Below are 14,068 nucleotides of genomic sequence, written 5' to 3'. Positions count from 1 at the left end.
CGATTTTATTCACACGCTGGCGTGGATACAGAGTGCGAAATCTATAAATCTAATGCTACCACATTTTGACCCCGAAATCGCGGGCGCTGATCCAGCCGCATGGTGCGCAGCTGCTAATCAGCTTATGAAGGACAACCCTCTACAAGACAGCGCGCTAATTTCTGCTTTAAAAAATGCTCTAAAAGGTTCTGCAGCGCATTGGTTTACGCAGATAGTGAATGGCGAAGAGCTTACCTGGCCGACGTTTATGGAACTTTTTACTACGCGTTTTGGTGGTAAAGAAACAGCAACCTCGGCGGTAATGAGTATATCCAGAGAAAAACCACAGAAGGACGAAAACATGGCAGCTTACATCGCTCCTCTCCGCTCCCACGTGCAGGCGAAGTGTGAAAATTTATCTAAAGAAGAATTACTCAACGCTAAGATTCATTGTCAAGTGAGCGCACAAGATCAGCCCATTGAACAAATAGCACTTGAAAAGGATATCGAGACCGAGGACGAATGTCTAAATAATACATCAATTGGTCCCGAAGCCAAACGATACAGGCTACCTGACTCGCGGAATAAGTGCTTTTACTGTGGGAGGGTAAAGACCGAGAAATGGAAATGGAAATGGCGGCGTCTAGAAAGAAGCGAACCAGCTACATCGGCCAGGATGTTGTGCTTCAAGTGTCGTAGGGTAGATCATATCTCGCTTAATTGTCCGTTACTGGGGGAAAAAAACTATGATTCCAATAACGAACATCGAGCCGACACCTGAATGGTGGAGTTTCCTACTGGTAAATTAAGTTACCTGAGTGAGTCGTTCTCATTCCATTTCGATTGTGGAGCCGAATGCTCATTAATTAAAGAGTCTGTAGCCCCGAAATTATCTGGCAAAAAAGCTACTAATATAGTAGCAATGCGAGGAATAGGAAATACTTGTGTTGAAAGTACATCTCAGATATTGTCCACTGTATGTATTAACGGTTTTGAATTAGAGATAACTTTTCATGTACTTCTTGATACCTACTTAAGATACGATATCATCATTGGTCGTGAAATTTTAAGTCAAGGTGTTGACGTAAATATTACGCGAAACAGCCTCGTTATTTATAAGTCAAAGACAATTAATGACTGTAGCAAAACCGCGGACGACGAGATCGATATTAACGAGGTCGACACAGATGTAATCGGTAATGATAAAGATCGATTAATTTCTATTCTCAAAAAATTGAAAGATTCGTCCATTGCGGGGTCCTCGCGTATTCGCATAAGTACGGGGGAGTTAGAAATAAGTTTAATAGATTCTAACATTACCGTCCAAAGAAACCCTTATAATCTTAGCGAGGAAGGGTGGAGAATTGTGCGTGAAAGGATAAACGAACTAATTGAAGCTAAAATTATAAGGCCTAGTAGTTCACCATTCGCGAGCCCTATGTTATTCGTGACGAAAGTGGACGGCTCAGATAGATTGTGTGTAGATTTTCGAGAACTAAATAGAAATACGGTCGCGGATCAGTACCATCTCCCTCTTGAAGCGGATCAGATCGCGAGGCTGCAGAAGGCGAGATACTTTATTACCCTAGATATGGCCGGAGGGTCTCACCAAATTCCCATTCATCCTAATTCGATGCAGTATACAGCGTTCGTTACGCTCGACGGACAATATGAGTACATGATGATGCCATTTGGATTGAAAAATGCATCGTCCGTTTTTCAGAGGGCCATCCTCAATGCCTTAGGCGACCTCGCTTATTCATACGTTGTTGTTTACTTTGATGAAGTCTTAATCATTGCCGACTCGATAGATCAAGCTTTAGAAAGATTGGACACCGTATTAAGTATCCTCGTAAAAGCCGGATTTTCTTTTAGTTTTTTTAAATGCTCTTTTCTAAAGACGTCGTTACACTATTGCGGATATGTAATTGGTAACGGAGAAGTTCGTCCCAGCCTGGGTAAAACACAAGCCTTGAGTTTTTTACCCGCGCCAACGACCGTCGCACAGCTGAAGCAGTTCATAGTTTTAGTCTCTTACTTTCAAGATTTCATCCCTAAATATAAACGGATAATGAAACCCCTGTATGACCTTATTTCGAATAATAAAAACATAACTTGGACGGAAAAGCATGAAAAAATATGGCAAAAAGTAATTTCCGTCCTGACTGGCGCGTCGGCGTTAATAACACTCGATCCCAAATACCCGATCGAACTACATACTGACGCTAGTTCGAAGGGATATGGGGCCATTTTGATGCACAAAGTTAAAGGTACAAATAGAGTGATAGAATATTGCAGTAAAAGAACTAGCCCTGAGGAATCTATGTATTCCTCGTATGAATTAGAGACGTTGGCGGTTGTAAACGCCGTCAAACATTTTCGGCACTATCTACGTGGACGACAATTTCTTGTCGTCACTGATTGTAGTTCCCTGAAGGAAAGCATTAGTAGAGTATATTTAATTGAAAAGGTTCACAGGTGGTGGGCTTACCTACAAACTTTTACCTTTGACATTATGTTTCGAGAAGGCAAAAAAATGGCCCACGTAGACTTCTTTTCGCGGAACCCCGTAGAATTGGATCATCGTAGGATAAAAAATGTTACAAAAAAACAAACCAATTTTACCGAAATCTCGGAAGGTTGGTAGCGGAATAAACCCTATCTTCCTTATACCACAGCGATAGTTAATTCCAGGATGGAGATTATTTGTTGATCACATGTTAATTGTTATGTTATATGTTATGTTTGTTAATAAATTGTTGTTCGTTAAACATCAAGAGTAGTTCCTTGAATACACTATCAATTTAAACACTATCACTATTCAGGTTATCATAGGTATCAAGTCCTGTAACCGTGATATATGACAAATAATCAATATTTATTTCCTATAAAAAGTCAAAAGTGCTGTATATGTTTTTTTGTATCTGATACCAATAATGCAGGAAGCATTCAGATTAAACAGATTATTAATTTCTAAATCATTGATGTAAGAATTGAATATAACCGCGTCAAAGGTGTCAAGCATCTGTAAGGTGCTGACAATGAAGTCCAGATCGGGTGTGACTGCCAACGCCCTGGCCGCACTGAATGCACTCGTTCCCGTTAGATTTTCCCGTAAAATTTTCACGGAGAAATATTAAAAAATACGGCAATGACAGCAATTATTCGGAGGTGTCTCGGAAAAAAGTATAATTGCCGTGCCCCTCATAACTTGGTGCTGGATCATCTGAAATCAAAAAGTTAAAGTTCATTCGTTAGGTAACAGTTTCGCCCAAGTAACGCTAGGAGGGTTTTTCGAAATTTCAATTTTTCACTTTTTTGGAACACTTTGAAGGGAAAAACGCGATTTTGTGCGAAAATTTGCGGCTATTTTGTTATTGTAAAATACAAATAATTAACAAATTTGAAAACCTCTCCAACGTTATCTCGTAAATTATGTACAGAAATAGTGTTCAAAATTTCGAAAGGATCGGTGCAGTAGTTATAAAGTTATGAGGGGCGCCGACTTTGAAAACGTGAGTTGTGGGGAAAACGCTTTAAAGTTTTGAACACTAAAAAGTCTGGTATAAAACGTTCATAAGCGAATTTTATCGGCTTACCTCACACTGAATCATCAATGCCAGGTCCATAAAGGATGTTGCTATCATCCATGATAGCTCTTCGGCTGTTGCTGCTTTTTCTTCTTTTATAGCAGATTAAAAAAATCGATTCGCTACTTCTCTTACAGTCGAGCACATTTCTTTCACGTAATCATTGTACGTCGGTTTTGATAAAAACCTACTAGACAAATCCATCAAGCCGCAGAACTTTTCACAGCCAACTAATCCAAGGCCTAATATCCTCATCACGAAAACAAACCGATAATTAACATCGAAAGTACCAGAGTTTATTCTTGCACTAGACGGAACATTTGTAATCTGTTTACAGCATTCGCACGACACTTTGATGTTAAATCCAAGGCCTTCTTTCTTAGTCGAATGAAAATTTACTTTTCCATCACATTTCACACACTTCACCTATAATGGTCTTCAAGATCCTTCGTAACTTGATCTTCAACGGTCACTTTTATTTTTTTAGCTGACGCGCTACTTGTTGAAATGCCTTCGTTTTTACGTTTATGCGGAGGTACAATTTTTCTAGGTCGATATAATCTCGAACCAGTTGTTTGTCTATCAGATCTTCTAATTTTTTTTAGGCATTTTAGTAATATTTAATATAATTTATACAAGTAATAAGTAATATAATTTAACACAAAACTTAATGAAAACGGAGCCAAGACGCACCTGTACGTCTGCTCGATAGAATACTCCTACAGTAAATTTTATACTGTACACTGGCAAAATATACAGTACAGGTATAAGGAGGTTTGTACTTAAGTCGAAATTTCTATAAATAGATCTGGGGGGTAAAATTAGGTATGTAATATCGTGATATAATATGTTTACAAAGAGTGGACAATAGAGATGTTAATCAGACAGAAAAAGACGATTGTTGTTCAACCTGAACTATTCACGCCAAACGTACAGAAAACAGCGCAATCCACACTCTCTCGGCAACGCCACTCGCAACCTCCGTCTCCGCTCAACTCGCACTCGGCTCTTCGACTCGCACTCTGTTTCTCGACTCACACTCTGGCCGTTGTCGCATTCTGTTGTCTTTTTCCTAGGCCCACCGCACACGTGTTCTGCAGACGCTCGTGGACAGGGTCACGTAGGTCTTTTCCACGAAACTATGCACTTGAAAAGACCGATGACACATTGATGGGCCCGACGGCGCCTCGGCTCTCGCGACGTTGTTCATAGTTCGCCCGATATTTCTTAGGCCTTTCGTCCACGATACTACAGGTATTATATAGAGAGAAAGACGTCTGCCAGGTAACAATAGGGCGCTCGGGTCGGGTAGGTAATAAAATCCGACATGTGTCAATTTTGCTCCAATCGACTGGAAATTTTGACACAATATTCTTAAGATATTATGCATTCAATTAAAAAAATAAAAGAAAATGCAAAACAAAAATTTAATACCTCACCCGCCCCCCCTTAAGCACCAGTAGAAAGAAAGCAAAGGTACGAGGAAGACAGACGACACATGGAGAAGGAAATAGAGGAATCGGAAGAAAAAGAATCTGAATCAGAGAGAGAGAGTATGAGGAAAAAATAGTATAAAAAAAGACACGAAGAAAAGAAATATAAGATGGAAACAGTAGCGCAAACAAACACGTTTACAATACGAGACGTCAAGAAATCACTTTCATATTTCACTGACGACGATAAATTATCAGTACGTAAGTGGATTTATCATTAAAAAGAAACAGGTACATTATTGCAGAAGAATAATTCGGCAGGGATTGCCGAATAAAAATATAGCGGACTTAAGTGCTGTAATGGTGTTAAAGGAATCTAATTTACGGGTATGATACAGGTATACAAATTTTGTAAAAGTTACCGCTCTTACCGCTTAATTTGCCCATTATATCCATGTGTACCGTATCCCAGGGTATGCTGGTCTTAGGTATGGGATGTAGTTCAGCTTGTACTTTACCTGAACTAGCCTTCGAAACTCGACAAGCATGACAGTTTTCAACGAATTTGCGAACATATTTCGCCATTCCTTCGAACCAGTAATACTCGTATAGTTTCTCAAGCGTTTTATCCCAACCTAAGTGCATAATGGACTGATGCACATGGTTAATGACGGACCACCTGAAACCCCTTGGGACAATGGGCAAGCAAAGAGTTCTGCCTTTTCTCTGTATTTTACGATGGAGTGTACCGGACCGTAATTCGTACGTATTCGCAATGTCTTCCGCGAGCTCTTCGTTTTGCAATTTACGGACGATCTCAGAGATTTGTGGGTCGCGACGTTGTTCTGCTAGCAACCAATCGTCGGAGATTTCGGATAGATTGATTTCTTTCTCTACAATTTTGTTGATCGTACGATGATCCAGATCTACGGGGTTTCTCGAAGAGAAATCTACATGGGCCATTCGTTTGCCTTCCCGATACATAATGTCAAAGGTAAAAGTTTGTAGGTAAGCCCACCATCTGTAAACCCTGTCATTTAAATGTACCTTGTTACTGGATGCCTTCAGAGAATTACAATCAGTGACAACAAGAAATTCCCGACCGTGCAGATAGTGACGGAAATGCTTGATGGCGTTTACAACTGCCAGCGTTTCTAACTCATAGGAATGGTATCTAGATTCCGCAGGGCTAGTCCGCTTGCTGTAATACTCGACTACTCTATTTTTACCTTCGACCTTATGTATTAAGATAGCCCCAAATCCTTCTGAACTAGCATCCGTATGTAGTTCTATTGGATAATTGGGGTCAAATATCATTAGCACCGGCTCATTGGTCAGAATAGAAATTACTTTTTGCCTGATTTTTTCGTGTTTATCCGTCCAATTTATGTTCTTGCTACCGGAAGTGAGTGCATACAAAGATTTCATTACCTGTGAGAATTTAGGAACAAATTTTCGAAAGTAAGAAGCTAGACCAATGAATTGCCGGAGCTGTGTGACGGTCGTCGGTGCGGGTAAGGAGCTCAAGGCTTGTACTTTACCTGGGTTTGGACGGACTTCTCCGTTATGAATCACATAACCCAGATAAAGTACTGACGTCTTCAAGAAGGAGCATTTAGAAAAGTTAAAAGAGAATCCGGCGTTTACGAGGGTATCTAGGACGGTGTTTAATCTTTCTAACCCCTGATTTATCGTATCGGCGATAATTAAGACGTCATCCAAATAAACGACAACGTATGAATAAGCAAGGTCACCTAAGGCATTGAGAATGGCCCTCTGAAAAACAGATGGTGCATTCTTCAATCCAAACGGCATCGTCATGTATTCGTATTGACCATCGGGAGTAACGAACGCGGTATATTCAGTCGAATTCGGGTGGATAGGGATTTGGTGGAATCCGCTGACCATGTCCAGGCTTATAAAGTATTTCGCCCTATTCAGTCTCGCGATCTGGTCAGTTATGAGGGGAAGGGGGTACCGATCCGCGACGGTGTTTTTATTTAACGCTCGGAAGTCTACACATAATCTATCCGAGCCGTCCTTCTTTTTTACAAGTAACATAGGGCTTGCGAATGGTGAACTACTCGGCTTTATGATTTTTGCTCGGATCAGTTCGCCTATCCTCTTTCGGACTATTCTTTGCTCCTCCTCGCTGAGTCTATAAGGACTTCGTTGCACGGTGACGTCGGGATCAATTAAACGAATTTCTAATTGGCCCGTATTTACACGAGTCCGCGGGAAACCCGTAATAAATGACTCTTTGAATTTTTCGAAAACAGAAATCAATCGATCTTTATCGTTACCAACTACATCAGTGTCGATCTCGTTAATGTTGACCGCATCTTCCGCGACTCTGCTACAAGCGTTAACCATTTTTGTCTTACAAATATCGACACTGTTTCGTGTAACATTCACGTCAAAACCTTGGCTCAAAATTTCACGACCAATCATGATATCGTATTTTAAGTAGTTATCAGCAAGGGCATGAAAAGTTATCTCCAATGTAAAACCGTTAATACTGTGGCGGATGAAAAGAGAGTTGTGCGTTTCGTCCCGGGACTACCGGTGGACTCGTCAGTAAGGCTATGCCCGGTAGTCCCTGCCTTAGACGTAGAGGGAGTCTCGCTAGGTGCGGTATTTGTATCAATCGCTCGTATATTCGACCGCTAGCGAGTTAGACAGACTCGTTGTCGTCGTAGCCCTCTAGTGTTGGCGGTTGGTACCAGCGGATCGCCCGGGAGGTGTTGCGCCGCGTTGATGCCTCGACCTGTCTGCGTCCCATTGATACCGATCCGCCACACAGCCTCCCCCTAGCGCTATAGCGTGACCCCAAAGCTATATAGCGCGATACAAGTTAGAGGAAATGGCTCGTCATCGATGATGGAAGGCTGATCGTCGTGGGGACGAGATGGTTGTCTCTTTCTCTGACGTGTTGCTGGAGGTGATGCCCATGAACTATTGCAATGGCTACATCACTTCCTGGCTTGGTCGTCGTCTCGTATCCGGTCACCTGCTTGGCGTGTTCGTCGTCGGTGGTTGGCTCCTTTCCTGACTCCTTCTCCAAAGGTGCGTGTTCGTTGTCGGTGGTCACCAATGTGGCGGATGGAAAGAGAGTTGTGCGTTTCGTCCCGGGACTACCGGTGGACTCGTCAGTAAGGCTATGCCCGGTAGTCCCTGCCTTAGACGTAGAGGGAGTCTCGCTAGGTGCGGTATTTGTATCAATCGCTCGTATATTCGACCGCTAGCGAGTTAGACAGACTCGTTGTCGTCGTAGCCCTCTAGTGTTGGCGGTTGGTACCAGCGGATCGCCCGGGAGGTGTTGCGCCGCGTTGATGCCTCGACCTATCTGCGTCCTATTGATACCGATCCGCCACAATACATACAGTGGACAAGATCTGAGATGTACTGTTAACACAAGTATTCCCTATGCCTCGCATTACTACTACATCAGTCGTTCGTTTGCCAGAAAATTTCGAGGCTACAGATTCTTTGATTAATGAGCATTCGGCTCCGGAATCTAAATAAAATGGGAACGACTCACCCAGATGACTTAAACTACCAGGTAGAGACTCCATCACGCAGGAGTCGACTCGACGTTCGTTCTTGAGGCCGGGTTTTCTGTTCTGCAGTAGCGGACAATCAGGTGCGATACTACCCTCCGCACGACACTTGAAGCAAACCATCTTGGACGATGTGGCTGGTCGGTTTTTTTCCTGGCGTCGTGTATCCTTCTGCTGTTCGCTATGCATCCTGGTGGCCCGATAGCTTGCATCGTTTGGCTTCGGGTTCCGTCGGTGAATTTCCTGGCGAAGATGTCGGCGTAGGCTCCTGGGGATTCGGTCTCCGACGGTCGTTCTCTGAATATCCTTATTAACGCCGAGGCGGCTGTCTCTTTGCCACCACAACGCGAAAGGAATTGTTCTGTCTTGTATCGAGTAGTCTCGGTCTTTGCTTCTTAGGCTGAGTTATCCGGTCCACGATTTTCATGAGTTGTTCCAAGGTGACACATAGGCTTGATCCCACTTCTGATGTCGGGTTATCATTAGGATTTAAGGTGCGTAATGATTCTTCGTTTGAATTAGCCATTGTTTTACGAAACAGAGAATATATTTACGCGAATAAACAAGATTTTACAAAATATTATGAATAATGAGTTTAATAAATGATAAGATTAACAAACGATAAGTTTAACTAATAATTAGATTAAAGAATAATAAGTTTAACGAACAATAAGAGGAACGAATAATATGTCTTACGAATAATAAATTTAGCGAATAATGAGACTAACGATTGATAGGTTTTACGAATAATGAATTTAATTAACGCTATTAACAATGTTCCGGGGTTCAAACGAATCCACGGTCAACGGGATAACTCTTTACTATGCGTAGAATAATTTTAAACACAAAAATACGATTGCTGAGACACTCGGTAAATTGCTCGATGTATCACTTTCCAAGGCGATCACACGAATGAATATCTGATGAAAATCTTTTTCGCTATACGACTGCATTTGTTTGTTATATGCTCGCTGGAGGCATCGAGAAGGTTCCAATCGTTGTTGCTAGACAATTTCTGTCAAAAGTTTGTTGTATACTCTTTGGAAACATCGAGAAAGATCCAAACGCCGTTGCTAGGCAGTTTCTGTCTGGAGATTGATTCCTAATACAACGTGTGTCCCATTATGTCGACATCTCTAAAGTACAATTCTATGTGATTTCTAGGGAGAACAATACAACCGATCCACACCTTCGTCAGGCAAAACATTTATCCCGTGACCGTGGCTACGTTCGGCGACCAGTTGTCACCTCGAACCCACTTTCGCTTTCACAAATATCAAACAATTACAAATGACAATTGCTTAAATATATATATATATGTCGGAGATGAAAGGAAAGCCGAAGCCTTTCCTTGGAAATTTTGGGAACATCCTCTAGTACCTTAGCCTAGATTTTATTATAGTTGTAATTGCTTAAGATTTGTAATAAGCGAGATTGGGTTCGAGGTGACAATCGGTCGCTGAACGTAGCCACGGTCACGGGATGGATGTTTTATCTAACGGAGGTCTGGAGTGGTTGTATGTGTTTTCCGAGAAATGTGGTTGTGGCGGCATGCGGCCTCGAGAGCGGGCCGAGCCATGTGTGATGTTGCCTCGGAGGTGCCGATGCAATGGGACATACATTGTATTAGTAATCAAAACTCCAGGCAGAAACTGCCTAGCAACGGCGTTTGGAACTTTCTCTATGCTTCCAACGAATGTGCCTAGCAACGGCGTTTGGAACCTTCTCGATGCTTCCAAACGGGTATAGAAAACAAAATGCAATCGTACAGGGAGAAAAATCTCCACGAGGCTGGCATTCTTGCGATTGCCTTGGAGAGTGATACATCGAGCATTTTCGACGATCGCATTTGCGTCTAAGTTAGTTTCGCTTACTAAGGAGTTATCCCGGTGACCGTGGATTCGTTTGAACTCAAACATTGCTAATAGTATTATTTAATTTAATTATTCGTAGATCGTATTATTCATTAGGCTTAGTGTTTGTTAGACTTATTATTAGTTGTACTTATTATTTGTTAAGCTTAGTGATAGACCTGTATATACGTGTAAATAAAATCTCGGCTTTGTGAAACGATGGCTAGTCCACATGAAGAGTCGTCGCGCGCCCAAAATTCGAATCGTGATCCGACATATATATATATAATATATATATAATATATATAATATATATAATATATATATAATATATATATATTATAATATATATATATATGTCGGAGATGAAAGAACACCGGAGCTTTGGAATTTTGGATAATCCCGCAACATTGTAACCTAGAGTCTACTATAGCTGTAATTGAACAATTGTAGTTATTCAACCCGATTGTAATTATTCGAGAATTGTGATAATGAGCTTGGGTTCGAGGCGACAGTCAGTCGCCGAACGTAGCCGCGGTCACGGGATGAACGCTTTGCCTGACAGAGGTATGAAGTAATTCTATAGCTCTCCTTAAAAGAAATATTTGTGGCGACACGCGACAGTAAACATTCCAACGGTTTCTGTCCCGTGGCTCGCCACGTGCAGACCCTATTCTTCGAGTAAGATGATTGCCAGATGTCGATGCGTCTCCGCAGTACATGTTCGGCTAGCCCGAGGGCCCGTTATAAATCTTAAGGTTTAGTTAACTAAAGTCCTTCAAACAGACAAACAGTCTTTGTCCCAACTACGGGAAGATAGGGGAGACATATTTTTCAACGAGCGGCGTCTCCCACTAGCAACTTTCCCTCGAGGGCGGCTAGCATCCTTTTCTAACAACCGATATGGAGATTGACCAATTAGCAGGAACGCCAATTTCCCTTACTTTCTGAACGAAGGCTTTTCTCGACGAATCCGATGATCTCGTGTCCTTAGACACACCCCATTATAGTTTTCCTCTGTGGCATCATCGGGACGGGAAAGGCATCCTCGCTCGCGATCTCATCGATGAAAGGAGTAACCCTTTACGACCAGTGAATATTACGCGTCCGACTTAAATTTTGTGAGTACGTTCATCTATCATCCCGTCGGCCGCGGATTCGTTATTGAACTTAGGATCATTGTCATTAGTTTCTCGAGTACCTAACTACCACGGTTACTTGTCCGGTTCTATAATAATCGTATTTGCACTAGTCAATGTCTTCTCTATTGCATGATGACAACGTGTAACCCAAACGAAGATTCGTTTCACGCCCCTAATCCTAATTCTAATGTAAACCCGACATATATAAATACATATTGTACACAAGAAAACACAACACAAATGTTACACGCCACCCTCAGTAAACTCGACTCTTCGTTCCTGCTCACACACGATGACTGCGTCTTCTGGGGCCACTCACGGATTCTTGACAACACTTCTTCTTCTTCTTGCACTGAAACACCATATGCAGCGAATAAAGATAAACCAAAAAGGAAAAAATTAAATTAAATACAAGAAAACAAATAGGATACACACTAGGACAGTCCGCGTGGGAATCTCTGACGACGATGCCTCCAATCCATTATCCAACGCTAATACCAAAATCACCGAAACCTACAACAGTAAATCAAACTAAACAGCGGAGGCAATGGAAATAAAAATCAAAATCTACGTAACTATAATTTACCAAAGTAACAATCAAGAAGCACAAACCACCATCCAGAGTCGACACTACTCACAACGCTCCAATGCAAGGGAGGAAAATAACAAATAAAATACACCTTATAAAAAAAATTACATATAAATAAAATCACTCTAATAAAACAACATCTGTTCAAAATACACGTAGGCATATAAAGCACTGTTATTAAATAAACTCAGAAGTCACACACGGAGCATTCGGATACATCTCACGAAACCTATCTAAACACCATGAGAGTATGTCCAGGCAAGTACCACCCTGACCTAACCTAACTAACCTAAAAACTCACTAAGCAAATTAAACTCGCCAAGTAAAACGAACTCGCCAAACAATTAACAACTGTTACGAATTGCCACTTCACACCATCCCTTATGAAGTGACGTGTTATTTTTAATGGTCTTTTGGGGAAGATAGTACAGCGTCCCACACGTGCAAAGACTCGGCAAAACACTAAGTTGCCACGTGCCTTGTACGTTCCATTCACACCAGCAAAGAAATTACTAGACACATCACAAATGCAACCTCAGCAAAGACAAGCTGCCACGCGCGTTCCACTGGCATCAGTAGGGAAGGACCTCAGACGCAACATCAACAAAATATGAGCTACTACGGTATCTACATTTTATCACGCACACCGCATGTCACTAACACCAAACGAAACATAAGACAATCAAGAAGACGATACTTCAGCAGACTCCACGTGTCCCAAAAATATGAGACAACCAAGAAGACGAAATTTCAGCACAATCCACGAAAGTAAGCAGTTATAATATTCCTAATTTGTCAGGCAAAGATATTACGATAATCTATCACGTGACAATTAAGAAAATACAAATAACGGGTAGTAACCAGAACGGCGTTCTTTGTTCATCCGAAAGTCGGTACGTCTACGTCGACTCTCAGTCAAAATCGAGTATAAAGTTAGTACTAGCCGTGCACGTTATCATTCTGTCCGTTAAAATTGTGTAAAGCTAATTAAGTTCGAAAAATCCAAGCGTCGAATAACTATTCGAAAATCAAAGTGTTCGCGTTGCGACTCGGTCCGTCGAACCTGAGTATCGATAGTGTTTGGTTTTAAAAATTTCCGAACGTTCACCATCATTCGAATTAAACATTCGTATCGTCACTTCATCTGCGGAATCAAAGTTAATTGTCAAAATTCGACTCATCACCAAGCTGTACTCATCACTGATCGACTTCACATCTAATTAAGGTAGGAAATTTGAAATTGTATATCCTCTTCTCTTTTAACTTGCAGTCGAACAAAAATTGTCTCCGAACAAAAGTACCCGTCGGCAGCTATTGTTGATAGATAAAACTATCAAGTACACAATTCATATAGATTTTATCCGAACGTCTTGAATTTACGATAATTATTCTCTGTATCAATCTGTGATTACGGTGTTTTCCAAACACTGGAAACATCTATGGTTTTCGTTTTCCTTCTCCCATCGTTAGCAGATTGCTCATCCTTGGGCGAGGCCTACGAGGCCACACGGATTGTTCACAGAGAGAATATAGTTACAAAATTGAAATAAGCGTTCTTGGCCAAGATTTAATAAATTGTCTGTAATAAAACAACTTTATCAACTTTCGATCTAATTTCGTTTATAATTTTTCGCTGTATCAACCAGTGATTACGGTGTTTTCAACGCAGAGAACATCTATGGTTTTCGTTATCCTCTTCCCATCGTTAGCAGATTGCTTATCCTTGGACGAGGCCTACGAAGCCACACTGATTATCCACAGTGAACCCAGTTGCCAATTAAAATAATCATTTTTCGCTTACGACTCCACTAGTTGCCAAGAACGACTTATATTTTCTAAATTGTTAAATCTAACTGATTATTCGCTGTGTTAAACCTGTGTTAACGGTGTTTTCAATTATCGAAAACACTTATCGATTTTCG

At 41.3% G+C, this 14,068-nt stretch overlaps 1 protein-coding gene and 1 long non-coding RNA gene across 3 annotated transcripts in view; one reads left to right on the top strand and one right to left on the bottom strand.

Annotated features, from left to right (window-relative positions):
* Positions 1–14,068, top strand: part of LOC126866841 (dnaJ homolog subfamily C member 8) — a 131,870-nt gene that overhangs the window by 86,730 nt on the left and 31,072 nt on the right. The gene's annotated exons all lie outside the window — the stretch shown is intronic.
* LOC126866936 (uncharacterized) lies at positions 7,515–12,417 on the bottom strand. Its single transcript, XR_007690097.1, has 2 exons — positions 11,812–12,417; positions 7,515–9,027 (listed from the first exon to the last, which is right to left on the bottom strand). It is a non-coding gene; the product is annotated as an uncharacterized LOC126866936 (long non-coding RNA).

This window comes from Bombus huntii, chromosome 1, assembly GCF_024542735.1.
Source record: "Bombus huntii isolate Logan2020A chromosome 1, iyBomHunt1.1, whole genome shotgun sequence".
In the NCBI taxonomy this organism is placed as follows: Eukaryota; Metazoa; Arthropoda; class Insecta; order Hymenoptera; family Apidae; genus Bombus; species Bombus huntii.
This window is presented reverse-complemented; position numbering and strand designations above follow the sequence as displayed.